Here is a 16734-nt window from a genome sequence, read left to right as displayed (position 1 = left end):
CTCAACAGTTTATTTTTATATAGTTGTGTTCAGCATGTTTAGTGATTCAAAGCAGTTTCTAATTGCAAATGGGTCGAATGACATAAATAGCATGAAGTATTGATAAAAGTGCAATTTTAAGATGCTTTTAAGCTTTGCATTGTTAGGTGTTGTTTTCTGTTAAAATCAATTAACTCTTTGTTGAAAGTAAGTATAAAAAAAAATAACTTTCTTCACTTTACTTTTATCTGATCTTTTCTTTAAACTGTATATTGTATTAAACACATCAGCCAACAAACCTGGAGCTACAGCATACCAGTTGCTTATAGATAGATAGATAGATAGATAGATAGATAGATAGATAGATAGATAGATAGATAGATAGATAGATAGATAGATAGATCTATTTTATTAATCCCAAGGGGAAATTCACATACTCCAGCTACAGCATACCAATTCCTTTTAGATAGATAGATAGATAGATAGATAGATAGATAGATAGATAGATAGATAGATAGATAGATAGATAGATAGATAGATAGATAGATAGATAGATAGATAGATAGATACTTTATTAATCCCAAGGGGAAATTCACATACTCCATGAGCAGCATACTGATAAGGAAACAATATTAAATTAAAGAGTGATAAAAAATGCAGGTAAAAACAGACAATAACTTTGTATAGTGTTAACGTTTACCCCCCATTTGGAATTGAAGAGTCGCATAGTGTGGGGGAGGAACGATCTCCTCAGTCTGTCAGTGGAGCAGGACATTGACAGCAATCAATTTTTGCACAATACCCTGTCATAAGATAAGACTGCACTGCTCACAGTTCTAAGTTAAATTAATAACAATTCAAACATTTCCTCAGGGTGAAGTAAAAAGCCCTCAGGATTAATGGAAGTTGTTTCATTGACTCCTTGGAAATCCATAGAAAATCCAGATAGACTAGTGACAGACTAGCCAGGTGGCAATCCTGCCTAAGCTGTGAAAATACTTGACCAGCACACAGTAATTCTAAAGCTATTTAATCAATTATAGCTTCACCTTCCACTAACCACTTGTCCTTTAATTAGCCTAAACACTAAAACTGAATGCATACAATTTATTCTGACTGTATGTTTATCCTGAAAACTACACAGCAACTACAGATGCTTGTTTTACACTGAACAGAGCCACCTTTCTTTCACACAGGAGATGCAGATAGGAATCATCCTTCCCTGTGGAAACCAACTTATCATTTTTATGCCCGTCTTCTACTATGGGAAGTGATGGCCCCACCACTAGCCTGTGAATGTCCACCCACTTACTTAAAACATGGTATAGAAGCTTTTAAAAAGGATCCCAGTGCAGTGGGAACAAAACAGAGAATATGCATAAAGGAAAGCTACATAAGCTCACAATTACAAAAATGATCAAAAGCAACCTTAAAAAGGCAGACTAACCACAAAGATGCTGTTTATCTGTTACAGTGGTGGTAATAAAGTGAAAATTGCAGTATGCAGCACCTTTAGCAGCAGGCACGTTACAGGAATCAAAAAACTTTAAACCTTTCCATGTTATTTGGTTTTAATGTCTCAGTGAAACAATTACACTCATTAATCATGATAGAAAACAGGAATGTGCCTAATGGCAAAAGTGCCATTTAAAGGGTCATTATACTGTAGGTTTATAGTGTCATTATTGTCACGTGTACAGAGAACACTGCAATTCTTTCTTGCATGTACTAATTAATGTATGACAAGTCACCATTCTCTGGCGCCATGAGTAACAAACATGACTACTTTACCTCTGTCTCCCTTACCTGATTGCATCTTCTTTAACAAGCCCAGCTTGATCTTGTGACTGTTTGGAAGGAAATACATTCTTTATTCTTTTGGATACACTTTTTTCAGGAGCTTAGGGTCTTAACATTACCAAACAGCATGTCAATGAAAATATGAGGTGAGACACAAAAATAACCGGATTGGTAAAAAAAAATATTTCTTGATGAATTACAGCATTCTAAGCATTGTCACCTTCTATATACTGTATCTAGCCAGTCAGCGATTTGAGAAGGTGTGTAGGAGGGGATATAGTTCTATGATTCACATCCCGCCGACCTCCAGACGGTTTTCCAGGAAATCTCCAAGCCCAGTCTGGTTATTTTTGTGTCTCACCTCTTATATTGAGCAGCATAACATCAACTAGTTGCAATTTGACAGAAGTTAATGCAATTAGTACTTTGTGTGGAGATAGGCTGCTTGAAGGTCCAAATATAATATTTGCTACATGACATATTCAATGTTGATAGCTTAGAAAAGAACAGGACAAGAAAGCAATGTCGGGATGCCAGTTGGGTCACCCCATTTACTTGCAAAGAAAATTAGAACTGAAATTAACAGACGTCTGATAGTGCAAACAGTTAAAGAAACAAAGTTTAGCCATTGGCTTGATATGATAGGCTCTGGAGGTTGGTCCATTTACAGGTTTGGAGCCCCTTAATGCAGGTAATTCACTTCCTGAATGAAATGCCAGCTTTCGGTTTGCGTCTCGCTTTTATAGCTCCCAGACCTGAAGGGGCATGATCAATTGCCCTTAGCGGACATCTTCTCCCAGCTGTGGGTGATAAGAGAGCTACAAGAGTTAGTGATCATACCCCCTGGTGTCCTGGAATGGTAGTGTTTACCTTAGACAAGCCCAGAAAGAGACCCTCGGATGTGCATACGTGATATCAGGAAAAAATGGCTTACACTACAATAAATATGTAAATCTCTTTTTAGTCAAGATTTGAATCATCCCTTTGTCTTGAGTCAACAATAAATTTTGAACGTTGTTAACAGCTGATAGAGCTGTTGTTGTTAACAGAATAGTGAACCATCTACAGTCATATGAAAAGTTTGGGAAAACTCTCAGCCTGCATAATAATTTACTTTCAACAAAAAAGATAACAGTGGTATATCTTTCATTTCCTAGGAACACCTGAGTACTGGGATGTTTTCCGAACAAAGATTTTTAATGAAGCTGTATTTAGTTGTATGAAATTAAATCAAATGTGAAAAACTGGCTGTGCAAAAATGTGGGTACTTGTAACTTTGCTGATTTGAATGCATGTAACTGCTTACTACTGATTACTTGCAACACCAAATTGGTTGGATTAGCTTGTTAAGCCTTGAACTTCATAGACAGGTGTGTCCAATCATGAGAAAAGGTATTTAAGGTGGTCAATTGCAAGTTGTGCTTCTCCTTTGACTCTCCTCTGAAGAGTGACAGCATGGGATCCTCAAAGCAACTCTCAAAAGATCTGAAAACAAAGATTGTTCAGTCTCGTGGTTTAGAGGAAGGCTACAAAAAGTTATCTCAGAGGTTTAAACTGTCAGTTTCAACTGTAAGGAATGTAATCAGGAAATGGAAGGCCACAGGCACAGTTGCTGTTAAACCCAGGTCTGGCAGGCCAAGAAAAATACAGGAGTGGCATATGCACAGGATTGTGAGAATAGTTACAGACGATCCACAGATCACCTCCAAAGACCTGCAAGAACATCTTGCTGCAGATGGTGTATCTGTACATCGTTCTACAATTTAGCGCAATTTGCACAAAGAACATCTGTATGGCAGGGAGATGAGAAAGAAGCCCTTTCTGCACTCACGCCACAAACAGAGTCACTTGTTGTATGCAAATGCTCATTTAGACAAGCCAGATTCATTTTGGAATAAAGTGCTTTGGACTGATGAGACAAAAATTGAGTTATTTGGTCATAACAAAAAGCACTTTGCACGGCGGAAGAAGAACACTGCATTCTAAGAAAAACACCTGCTACCTACTGTTAAATTTGGTGGAGGTTCCATCATGCTGTGGGGCTGTGTGGCTACTTCAGGGACTGGGGCCCTTGTTAAAGTTAAGGGTTGGATGAATTCAACCTAATATCAACAAATTCTTCAGGATAATGTTCAAGCATCAGTCACAAAGTTAAAGTTACGCAGGGGTTGGATATTCCAACAAGACAATAACCCAAAACACAGTTCGATATCTACAAAGGTATTCATGCAGAGGGAGAAGTACAATGTCCTGCAACGGCCGTCACAGTCCCCTGACTTGAATATCATCGAAAATCTATGGGATGATTTGAAGCAGACTGTCCACGCTCAGCAGTCATCAAATTTAACTGAACTGGAGAGATTTTGTATGGAAGAATGATCAAAAAATACCTCCATCCAGAATCCAGACACTCATCAAAGGCTATAGGAGGACAGCGTCTAGAGGCTATTATATTTGCAAAAGGAGGCTCAACTAAGTATTGATGTAATATCTCTGTTGGGGTGCCTAAATTTATGCACCTGTCTAATTTTGTTATGATGCATATTGCATATTTTCAGTTAATCCAATAAACTTAATGTCACTGCTGAAATACTACTGTTTCCATAAGGCGTGTCATATATTAAAAGGAAGTTGCTACTTTGAAAGCTCAGCCAATGATAAACAAAAATCCAAAGAATTAAGAGGGGTTCCTAAACTTTTTTATATGACTGTAATTGAGTGTGCCAGCTTATTAAGTACTTGATATGGAAGTTTTCCTCTGATGCTTCAGACTCAACCAACAGATGATTATTGGAACATAAAGGTTTATAAAATAGAATGTCTGGTGTTAAGAATGTATTTTTGTTTTGTCATATTTTTCTTTTTTGTAAATACGTGTTGGTTCTCTGTTCCAGTTTTTTTGTATTTTGACCCAGTGCTTATGACTTTCATGGACTGGTGCCTTGTACAGGAGTTGTTCCTGCCTTGCACCCGATGCTTCTCTGCCACCCTGCTCAGGATAAACAGGTTTGTAGTATGGATGGACTGATTTTCAGGTGTTACCTCATACTAATACATATTCACCCAATGGCTGAGGTATTAGCTGCTTTACCTTCCTGTTGTTATTTAGTTTCTCTTTTGTGCTTCCCTTTTTTGAAAACTTCTTTGTCCTTTGACCTTTTTCATTTCAACTTTCAGATTCTTGACCTTTGGATCTTGTTAACTGATTTAGATATTTGGTTAGTGGATATGTTTTTATTCTTTATTCGGATTATATTTTCAATTTCTGCTCTTTTTTGATATTTTGTTTTTTGTGTTTATTGAATATTTAGTTTTCTTACTTTACTTTTTTCTCAAACTTTACTCTTGTTTTGATATTTTGGTTGCTTTGTGTATTTTATTTTCGTAATCTAATAAACTAAATTGAATAATACATACTTTTGTGGATGAGAGGTTATGAAGGTTCCTATCATACTTTTGTAGATTTATGCAGGCCTTTTTTAAAAGTGTGTAGACCTCAGGCTTTTTGTTGTTTTTATGCCTGAATCACAAAAACTCTCATCACAAATATAACTACCATAGTAAAGGATTTCTTCAGTCCTGCTGCTGTCACCAGAAACAAGAAAATGGCTGATGGCCTGGTTTCTGGAATTCTTCTTTTTTAAAAAGGCAAAAATTCTCAAGGGGGCTCTCTTTTTACATTGATAGCATCAATTTTAAGTGGTAGATTTTGGAGCGAACATACCCATAATTAATGCAGCAGTAATTGTTGCATTTCATAATTTTGTACAGATGTTATTTTTTTTCCTCAGCACTATTCTATGTTACAAATGCCCCCCATCTTGGATTATGAAACTTCAAAGTCATCTGCCCAATCTTTAACAAGTTCTTACATTTTCTTCGCACTTCAGTAAACTCAGACTTCATTTTGCACAAAATCTGAAAATGAAGCAAAGCAAAACTAATATTGACAAACAATATGGGTGTTGGTAAATGGTACAAAAAAGAACTAAATCCTAAAGTATAGAATTATGATCTATATAACAACACTATGTCAACATAGCCCACTTATTAAAAGCATTTCTATCTGATTATACAAACGAGGGACCAAGGGATCTTTTAAATGTCATGGTTAGCTCCAGGAACCTTTACAGAGGTAATGACTCTTCCAGGCAGCTAAACTATCCATTGCAACACCACTACACCACCCTTTATCACAGTGTGAATAGAATTATTTTCATTTTGACATCACTCTCATTTGCCAGTGACATACTGTATTTTTTGTTGTTGAAAATAATATTTTATGCTAAAAAGAGAATATACAGTGCTGAATAAATATTGCATCTGTGAACAAACAGTATGCAAACTTCTGCTTTGGAAACACAAATGCAGAGATCCACTGTACATCTTTCTGTTAGTTTTGCAAAGAAGCCTTAGCTAAGTGTTCATCATGCAGTATCCAATGACATTTGAAGTTTGTGTGAGGCACCCTTGCATGTGACCACTTTGCAATGAAGGATCACTATTTTTAAAAACTAGATACGTGTTATACCTATCTATCTACCAAAATTTAAATCCAGGCTAAAAAATAAAAAATGTTGAAAAAGTCACTCAGCCTGGACATGTAGGATCTTTAGAAAACCAAATCCTAAAAAGCCAGAAGAAAACATAGGGAACACTTCGTGAAGTGAATGTGTGTGATGGCTGCCTCATTATAAACTGTGCGGAGCAGGAAAGTTTACCCAGATAATGACCATTTTTTCTATTCTATGGTCATAGACAGATAGAGGTTATCACACTCTGGGCACACTCATGCACACATCTACACCCATTCGTAACGGGCTAACTCAGCGACAGCTAACAATTAACAAGCAAAAACCCACATAGGCACAGGGAGAGTGTGTAATCCCGAGAAAGACATTGACCAGGCCAGGATTTGAACCTGGTGCTGTAAGGTCTGATAAGTCAAGTAAAGTATCAAGTATTGGCCAAATAAAAAAAGACAGTTTCCGAGATTTAAAATGATAAATTCAGTAATTTTCATAATAGCACAATAGACCACTATTTAATGATTAACTAAACATAAATTAATACATTAATTCCTAATAATTATCCATTCATCCATCCATTTTAGTAAACCCTTTATTCTTCATGAGATACATTTTGAAGTTAAACTTTTTATATGTTGGTTCAGTGACGTGTTTATAAGAACACAGTGTAAGAGATTACTTAATCAGAAGTGTGGTGGGAAAGAAAACATTACTTGTTTGTTGCTAAAAGCTGGATCTGCAACCCAATAAAGCTGTGGCGACTTATGTCAAATTTAGTTTTTTATGAACAACATTGCAAGTGCCTTTTTTATTAATTGAAATAAAGTCAATCCTCCAATCCAAGTATTAAAGTACTGGTTATTTATAATCAGAATCAGACAATGGTGCATGGTGCAAGGCAACGTTGTAGAGCATATACTGCACTCCTGTCATAACTATCTTGGTTATCTGTCAGAAAACAGAGACCTGATACAATCTGTAAATCACAAAGAACCAAGCCAACTACTAGGTGGCCTCATTAACTAGTCACACAATAACTTTAATACATTGATCTAGGCTTTGCATGTTGCATTTTAATTATGATAAAACACAAAGTATGTTTTTGAACATGTCTGTCTTCTTTAAAATGACAAATGATTTATTTTTTTAGGTTTTATAAAATCGGACCGTTTTCTTTCTTTTGCTATGTAGGACTAAATGACCCGAACATGACATGCTGTAATCCATTGTTTCAAAAAACCTGTTGAACAAAATATTAGCAAACTCCATTGTTTAAAGATTAGGTGGATGTGTAATAACAGGTTTAACCACTCACATAATAGAGCTTTGTAAATATTTTGCCTTCCGCCTTAAAGTTCATCACAGAGTGTTAAAGGAGGTGCAGTGGTCTGCAAAACTGCAGAGTTGTACATTTTTAAGAAAGTGGTTTTTACTTCTCTGTTACTTTATCTATTATGTCGGCTGTATCAATGTTTTTTTACTTTCGGAAATGGCAAGTAGCATATGCAAGTAGCCTCTCATGTCTAAAATTGATAAATAACAGTAAGAACTTCAAAAGCTGTTTCACGGATCATTGTGTAGCATTTATCTACAGTAATTGCAGCACTTTGTCTTGCTTTCAAAGGCTGTTTACTAGTTGTTTATTGGGGAAATTTGTGTAATGATCTCAATCTGGCTCAAAGTTATTTTTGACTTCTGTCTGAGCTGTTCTAAAAGTTCAGCTGTTAAAATGTGCATGGTTTCTACATGGTCACATTGGAAGAAGAACTTCAGAAATTTTAAACCTTAATTGATAAGTGATGTCCTGTGCAGGATAGGTTTCCAGTCCTTAGGACCTCGACTAGATCAAGAAGATTCAATCAAGGATGAATAGATTAACCTTTAATTGCTTAAAAATGGAGGACCTAAGTCATGTTTGATAAATTTCTATGGAAAATATGGGCCCAAGGTATTGAGAAACTCAATTTTAAAAACAGCATTGGTAGATATATAGTACTTCATTTGTCCCAGGAGGAATTTAGCTTTTATAGCAGCTCAAGAAATATATGGAAATATTACAACAAACAACAAAAACCCCTTAAACAGGTCAGGTCAGGTCAGGTTGGGGAGCATGCACTGGTACAGTGCGTTGCTGCACCCATCACATGACAAAACAGCTCGGGATTCCGGGTTGGCATCCCCCCAAGCAGACACACAGTCCTGTCCCACCCTCCGAATATGTCTATTCGCCACAGCCAGATGTTACGATGGCATCCCATTGGCCTATTCCAGCTGCTCAGTTCCTCAACAGTTAAGATCCTGTGAGCCGGATCACCTTGGAGGAATCGCATTACGTCGCCATAGTGCTGTAACTGACGCTCCCTCACAATGCAGGTACTGTGCCTCCGCTGCATTGAACCCCTTAAACACATACAACAATTACAAAAAAGAAGAGAAATCTTCTGACTTGGCTAATGATAAGAGGGCAGTCACAGTAGAGACATTATAAATGTGTATTATCGAAAGTATAAATAAGCCCCAGTAGCGTTTTGTGACACACTTGTGTAAAATAATTCCTGAGAAATGCTTCCTGCTTCGCAGATCTTATTTCTGTATTGCATGTTTCAGGGCATAAAACACATCAAAATGAATTCTAATATGAAAAATATGTTTGTGTGTATAATGGTAGTACTTAAGACATGCATTCTGCATTCTCCATTTTGTTTTTCTTTTAGAATGGATAACACAGCTATAATGGTAGTACACACTGGAACAGAGAGGCCTACAGAATACTAAGTATGTTCTTATAAACTGGACTGATTATTTTAAACTCCCAACTAAATATTTGAGCAAGAGCAAGTCAGACATGTGAACTGATAAAGAACAATGCATGAAAGATAAAGACAGCAGCAATTCTGATTATTTAAGAGATACTGGTAATGTAACCAATTTAAAATTACACAATACAGAACATGCCAATGGAATATTACATGAAAATCAAAAGATGATACAATAACAAAATAGAAAAAAATAGAAAACGTAAAGACTGAACAATGTGTATAACCTTCTGTTTCTCTTCTCGGTATCTGGATGTGGCACTTGGTGCCACTGCTCTACTGCCAGGCTGCTCCCCTGCATGTGCAAAAATCATCTCAGATAAAGGAATGTTGAAATCATCGCATGGAAAGATTTTTTCATCAGATTGGATGGCCAGCACAGAGTCCATTATGTAAAAACCAGGAGACAGTAGGTGGCCAATTGGCTGAAGTTCCCAGTACTCTTTTACAATTTTAATCTCCTCTGTTTTAAACTGGCCATAGTTCAGCAGTTTATTAATTGACAGATGTTTTTGGCTTCCATTTATATTTAATCAGTTTCTACATTGTTCTTTGTGTGTTTTAACAAATCTGCATTTATACAGTATGCGTACCAGTTCTGTATTTAGTAAAGAGTAATTAGTATAATCTATACCTGTATTTTAACTGAGAAATATTCACAGCGCTCTACACCTACACTCAGTGAAAGTCGCTGCACAAAAAAAAGTTGCGTTATATTATATCTTACAATTTTTAGAACAATATGGGACAGTACTTAATTTTATAGTAATGAACAATTGATTTTTGATTTATCATGTCACTTACATAGTGTTGGGAATTATTGTCCTTTATATTGTGATGCATACTGTAAGCCACTGTCTTGCACCCTAAAGAAGAGGCTGAGTTGAAGAGCTTCAGGAACACCAGCTTTATTCCAAATCTAACAAGAAAAGCAAGGTTATTTTTTCAAATGGGAGCTACCACTTCTGCATACCCAGACACTGCAAACAACCAGGTCAGTGGCCAGGTTATAATGTTCCCTACATCACCCATTGGGCGACAGGCAGGTTATGCAGAGAGGCTGAGAACTTGCAATTGCCTTGGTGGTGCTGCGAACCTGTGAGGTGCTGTGAACCTATGGTTACCTCACAATGGACAAGCAACCCTCGACAGACGTGTCAAACATGTTTTGGCATGCAGCCCCATTGAGAAGGGTCTCAAAAGATCTCAGAAGCGTCACAATATTATTTTATGTATGAAACATAAATAAGACCAAGATGAAATAAAGGATGCATGCAGAACACAAACCTTGCAGTTAGATATTGTACCATCTGCACTAGTCTGCATCTACTAAAGCATGGCACTAAGATCACCCTCTGATAGTGTAGGTGCCTGAAGTTGGCATATCCCTCTTGAACCCAGGTCCATTGATAGTCATGAGCCAGACGATGAGGACACAGAACAAGCAAGAGATGGAGCAAAAATGATCAGTACTTTTATTTTAAAAAGGCAGTGTCTAAAATCAACTGCAGTATAGGTTTCTTCTATAAAAATATAAATAACTCTGTCAACAAGTATGCCATAAAATCAGGTGATAAAGTGCAGGTTAAAAAGTAAGAAATATTTTGTCCACAAAATAAGATTAAAATCAGTGTCAGAATCCATCCATTAAATAAACCATGAGCCAGTGCTTCCTTTCTAAAACAATATCTCTGCTGCTGAAACAACAATGTCTACTCAAGCAGCAGAGACGCCTGCTGAAAGGCACAGTCATCCTTTAAAAACAGGCCTGGGTCCACACCACCAACTCAGGCATTCAGCAGGGTGCAGTGCCATAGCTTACTCTGTTTTCTTCCACTGCCATTCTCTGGCTTAATATGGGAGCCCACTTAAAGTGATAAGTCACTTTTGGCCTTTGTGCACTCAGCAGGAGCAACCTCTGCCCCATTGAGGGCTGGCCACACACTCCCCTTATGGCCATATTCCCAACCCCTTGTCTCCTCTCCACATCAGCACTGGCTCAGTCCTGCTTCTGCCATCTCTTTTTCTTTTCATTTCATTTCCTCCATTCTTTCTCTTTCTTCAATTCTCTGCCTGATCATCTTTCATTTCTCATGTCTCCCTGTTTCCTTCTCAGGCTCTTTTTTATACTCTGTGTGATCACAGACCCCGGAGCACTAATGGCAAGATTGACTGCAGCACACATCTGCATGTGAATACCTGGCCGGTGTTACACACGTGCGCATGGGAGGCACCTGATGGGCTTAAATAAGTATAATGGTATGCCGGACCAGGGGTGGTGCTGTTCACTAAGGCCTTCTCTCTTTCCTCCTCTGCAGACCCACGCAGGGAAATCCCGGCCAACTGTTATGACCTCACTTCTGGTTCCTCACTCCAGAGACACACCCCTTTCTGTCAACCCGATATATAAATGCCATCTTGTTCAGTATAGTTCAGTTCTGTTTTGAACTCGCTCTTGTAAACATCATAACATTGCTTAATTTTTGCCTTTTTTTCCAAGTATATGAGGTGGTCATCCCAAACCTTCATATTTCTCCTTGTTATTATTACACCAGCCAATTCACTACCAACACCCCAGAGCTGCTCATGCATACTACCATATGCACCTGCGCCCATCCACAGCTTCAGCCCTCCATTTTTATTAATTTAAAAAGTGCACTCCACCATAGCCTTTCTTACTATTAAAATGAAACATCATTGTGATTTTCTCTGATTGTTTTGATGATTAAATTAACTTTACATTTGTTTACTTTTTTGATGCATTAGTAAAAGTCACTTTCCTTAGATTTCCTTAGTTTTGAAATACTCAAGAATGTCTTGTCAGTCAGTTAGTCATTCAGTCAGTTGGGGACATCTATCATTATGCATATGGATGTAATTATTTGTACTCCTGTTCTACATTTTGGAATAACTGTAGTTAGTATATACTGCATTTGTTATAAATTTACACATAAAAATATGTGTGTGCTGTCACGCATGCGCATCTGAGAATCTCTTCACAGGCTTGATCGACATGTGTGGTAACCCGCCGGGGCAAGAGGGGGCACTGTTGCTAACATTCTCTTCTTCTTCTCTCTCCACAGCACCAAGAAACTGCCCAGTGAGGGCACTTTGCCAAGCTCCTTACGCTCTGTGTATTATAAGAATCCTGGCTGCCTTGAAGAAGGCATCATTTGCAAGTAGAGCAAAATGCCAGATGGAGCACCAGTGACTGATCTTGATTTCCACATTAAAGAGTCAAATTGCCTTTGTTGTTTAATTTATCCAAGCAGGCTGCTATCGAATCCAAGAGATATATTTTATTGGACACTCCTTTATTAAATAGAATGACCTGGTTGGTGTCCCAACTGTTCCTCCCCTTTTGCGACCTGTCCATCCTGCACTCGGCCAGAGTGCTTATTTAGCAAACAATGATTCACAAGATTGTTGACCATCAAATTTACTTAAAGATCAAAACAGCACTGGGTCGTTGATTTGACTAGAGAATGATTACCGTATTTAAAAGGTTCTTTCTCCCCTGTGCATAATCTTACAATGGCTATCCATTTGAGTTCCGGAGACCAGTTTATTTGAAAAAAATATGTTAGTATGAGGTGTGACCAACAAAACAGTTTGTCCATGAAAAAAATGTATTCTGTAAGCTTAAGAAAGGCATTTTGAAATAGGACAAAAATCAAATTAAATTTTATTGGTCACATACAATTTTAAACACAGTGCAGTATGTACCGAAGTGCTTAGCTGCTAAACTCCGAATATGTGCATTAAACAAGAATATAAAAGGACAATAAACAATAATACATGACTTTTAAATATCAATAAAATCATTATGTTAAATAAGAGCAATAGTACGCATTATAATTATATTAAACTTATAAAAATATGAATAAGTAAGTAATAAATTAAAAAATAACTTAAAAACTTAAATAACAATGTAAGGAAATTAACAATAGGGTATCATGTAGCTGTAGACACTTTGTTTAGGATGCAGATAGACTGTGGACAGAAGGTGCTCCTCCATCTTTCTGAATTAATTTTCTGTCAGTTTTTCATTCCCTGTCTGCAGCACAGAGAAGAGGCCGTTGCAGGGATGGCTAGTACAATACACAATACAATACAATTTATTTTTGTATTGTAAAAAATCAAATGCCCAAAATCACGCAAGAAGTGCCGCAACGGGCTTTAACAGGCCCTGCCTCTTGACAGCCCCCCCAGCCTTGACTCTCTAAGAAGACAAGGAAAAACTCCCCAAAAAAAACCTTGTAGGGAAAAATGGAAGAAACCTTAGGAAAGGCAGTTCAAAAAGAGACCCCTTTCCAGGTAGGTTGGGTGTGCAGTGGGTGTCAAAAAGAAGGGGGTCAATACAATGCAATACACAGAACAGAACAAATCCTCAATACAGTATAAAAATAAAAATATTGAAAGTACGGAGCAGAGCTAGTAACCCTGATAATTTTCTTTGCCCAACATCACTTGGTGTAGATATCCTAGAATTTGGAGAGTGCACACCGATTAAATAAGAAGTCTGAACTATCATCAAGTGATGCATGTTCAGGAACCTCACTGCTAGTTTACAGCCTACCCAGAAAAAGAAAAAGACAATGAAGATGTCAACAAAGCAGGATAAAAATGAAAATAATAAATAAATCAGAATAATATATCAATAAGAACTAAAACAATTAACACGCAGAACATTCTGTGATGGGACTTTTGTCACCTGAAGGATTAGGCTGCATTTTAAAAACCTTCAAACACAGTTGACAGGGGCCAGTTGCTTTCCCCCATTGTGTCTCTCATTGGCAATATTTGCTTTAGACAGTTTAGACAGGCATTCTGCATGGCCTCTTAGTTATACATCTGTGAAGGCTAGGCTGATATGCCATAGTTGTAAAGAAATAATAATACTAATAATAGCCTTTTTGAGTTCAGTTTTAAATACACAGATATTTTTCCACCCAACTATTATCTGGATGTGATTTATTTACAGAGCAGGATAATAGAGAGCTTTGCAATGAAGAAGCAGTAGTGGCTCCTGCAACATCATCTTGTGCAAATTAGGAACCAACTCTAGACAAGATATTGGTCCACTGAAAAAAAGCACAAATACACACATCCATCCAGCTGCACTAGTCCAATTTAGGGTTGACGTTCAACTTAATTATAACCCTTGGTGAAATGAGAGGACAAGGAAGAAATTCACATGTGTATGAGCAGAAAATGTAAAGTCCACATGGAAAGTGGTAAAGTATAGAATCGAAGTGAAACAAACCTGGGTCCCTGTCATTGTGCAGCAGCAGCACTGCAGTACTGTAATGCTCTTTAATTTATTTTGCTTCAGATTTATTTTGGGATTCACAAAATAAACGTTTAAACCATTTAAATAACATTTTATACTGATATCAGTACAAAGAACATTGAGCTCCCTCAAATATTTGCATGCTATGATATCACTGATTGTTAGCAGTTTGCCTAAAAAACTGTTTGGTTTAAACCAAACGTCTACAGGCAGAACCTCGAGGCATTACTATGCTGAGGAAAGAGAAATAATACGTAAGTGATAACTCATCGGTAGAATGTAAACAACAGAAAAGTGGCTTGCACTTAACATTTCATTATCATAAGCACAATGTTCCTAAGACTAACAATGGCTTTGCCTTACATCATCTGTAAGGACAGCACATGTGATAGATTAGCTGATGTCTAAGATGCAAGGAAGGTCACAACAAAGGCCGACCATTTCACAAGTAAAGCAGCTGCCAAGATTTTCTGACATTAACATATTGTTTTCTTTTCTTTTCTTTTTTTTTCCTGAAGACAAGTGTTTCTATAGTCCAAAGTCTTCCCTTTGTTTCAGTCCAAAATAATAAAATAAGTAAAAAGGAACACTAGTTAATTGGGTTAAATTCTGATTTATCATCATTTTATGAAAAACATTACCTTTCAAGTTTTATAGACTGGTTTGATGCAGAAGAAAGCACAAGCACAATTGCCATGACTGTTTTAGTTCTTTTAGCACACAGACTCACTCCAGCTCACTGAATCGACCACGGCTACTATGCAGCACAGGGTTCAGTTTGTGGTTGTGATAACTTATATATGGGTTTTGCAAATATTAGCTTCTGCATGAGCATCCTTTAGGAATTTCTCTTTCACTTTACAATCTAGTTAAGATGGCTGATTCGTCTTGTGTGGATGTGTCTATGAATTTGATCTGTAATGTGTTGGCAGTCAATTTAGGAATATTTGTTACATTTTGCTTAATGGACTGAAGTTGGCACTGGCTTGTGGTACTTCTGAATGTAGTTTATATGTGCATGAACTGGTGGAAATTGCAAAGCATAAACCTGTCTGTCCTTAAGTAAACAAAGCAGATTTTGAACATTTATTGATGTGTAATGTTGTATCAAACAGGAAGCAGAAATTTCGACTGTTCCTCCATTTCCTAAGTTGGAAGCTCGCAGCTGAGCCAGGCAAAATGTGTAGGAAGCTCAAATCGACTCATTTTTCAGGGATTTGAGATCTTTGGATGCCATATAGTTTGTTCTGCTTTGTTTGTGAGGTGGGGGGAAGATTTCAGTTGCAACTGCATCTGCATCTGAAGCATCTCTGGGACATTCTTTGCTTTTTCCTATTCTATTACCCAAGAACAGATTTGACCCTTTTTGTCCTCAAGCTCTCATATTTTGATTAATTTACTTTGCAAAATTTGCTAAGGCAATAGTTCTATTATTCCTATTTAAAGTAAGAAAATGTTGTTCTTATAACTGGAAGTAGAAGAGAAGACATTTCATATTTTTCTGCATTGTATTCTTTATTAAGGAAAATCAATGCCTCCAGCACATTTAGTTAATTTTATCCTTAGCATATATACTGTCATACATGCAAACCTTGGGCTTGTCTCACAGTTTTGGTGCATCTTTTAAATACGGGGCTGAATTTTAATATGATACCACCATTAACTCAATTTTTGTTTGCTTCAAAGTGGAAGTAAACTTTCTGGAAGAATTCTAACATCACTTCCTCATTGAATGAACAAAGCCCTACTCCATCCACTTTCTCCACAACTTAAATTTTGTTACACCGACTGTTGTCTTTCAAGACCTACCTTCTGACAGGTGCAAAAGTTTGTGAAGAATTTATTTAAGCTAACAAAGGGCCACATAACATCTGCGCTGACATATTTATCATTGAAACATTTATTTTTCAAAAGTTTCCACCTGGACATTAAACATGGTCATCCCTGGTTCTCTAAACCTTTTTGCTCTTCTGTTCTCTTGTTTTCAGTACTTCCACATTTGTCCAGTTTTTAACGAACTTTAAGTAGTTTAAGCCCAGTAAATAGCCTGAAATGGTACAAAGGTGAGTAGCAAACAGCCAGAGGTCAAACAAAAAAAACATTTAGGTTAGCAAAAAGTGAAAAATAATGTAATTTTCAGAATTACACAAAAGAGCCTTTTCAGAGAAGAATAGCTTATAGCTTTTCTACAGCAATAAAACTTAATTAAGTCTTGAAAGTTGATACAAACAGTTACTACAGATGTTCTGACTTTTGTTAATTACTTCCAAACCTGTGAGAAACACAGTGTTGGAACAAACTGTGTGGCTACGCTGTC

Source organism: Erpetoichthys calabaricus, chromosome 13 (assembly GCF_900747795.2).
Source record: "Erpetoichthys calabaricus chromosome 13, fErpCal1.3, whole genome shotgun sequence".
NCBI lineage: Eukaryota > Metazoa > Chordata > Cladistia > Polypteriformes > Polypteridae > Erpetoichthys > Erpetoichthys calabaricus.
This window is presented reverse-complemented; position numbering follows the sequence as displayed.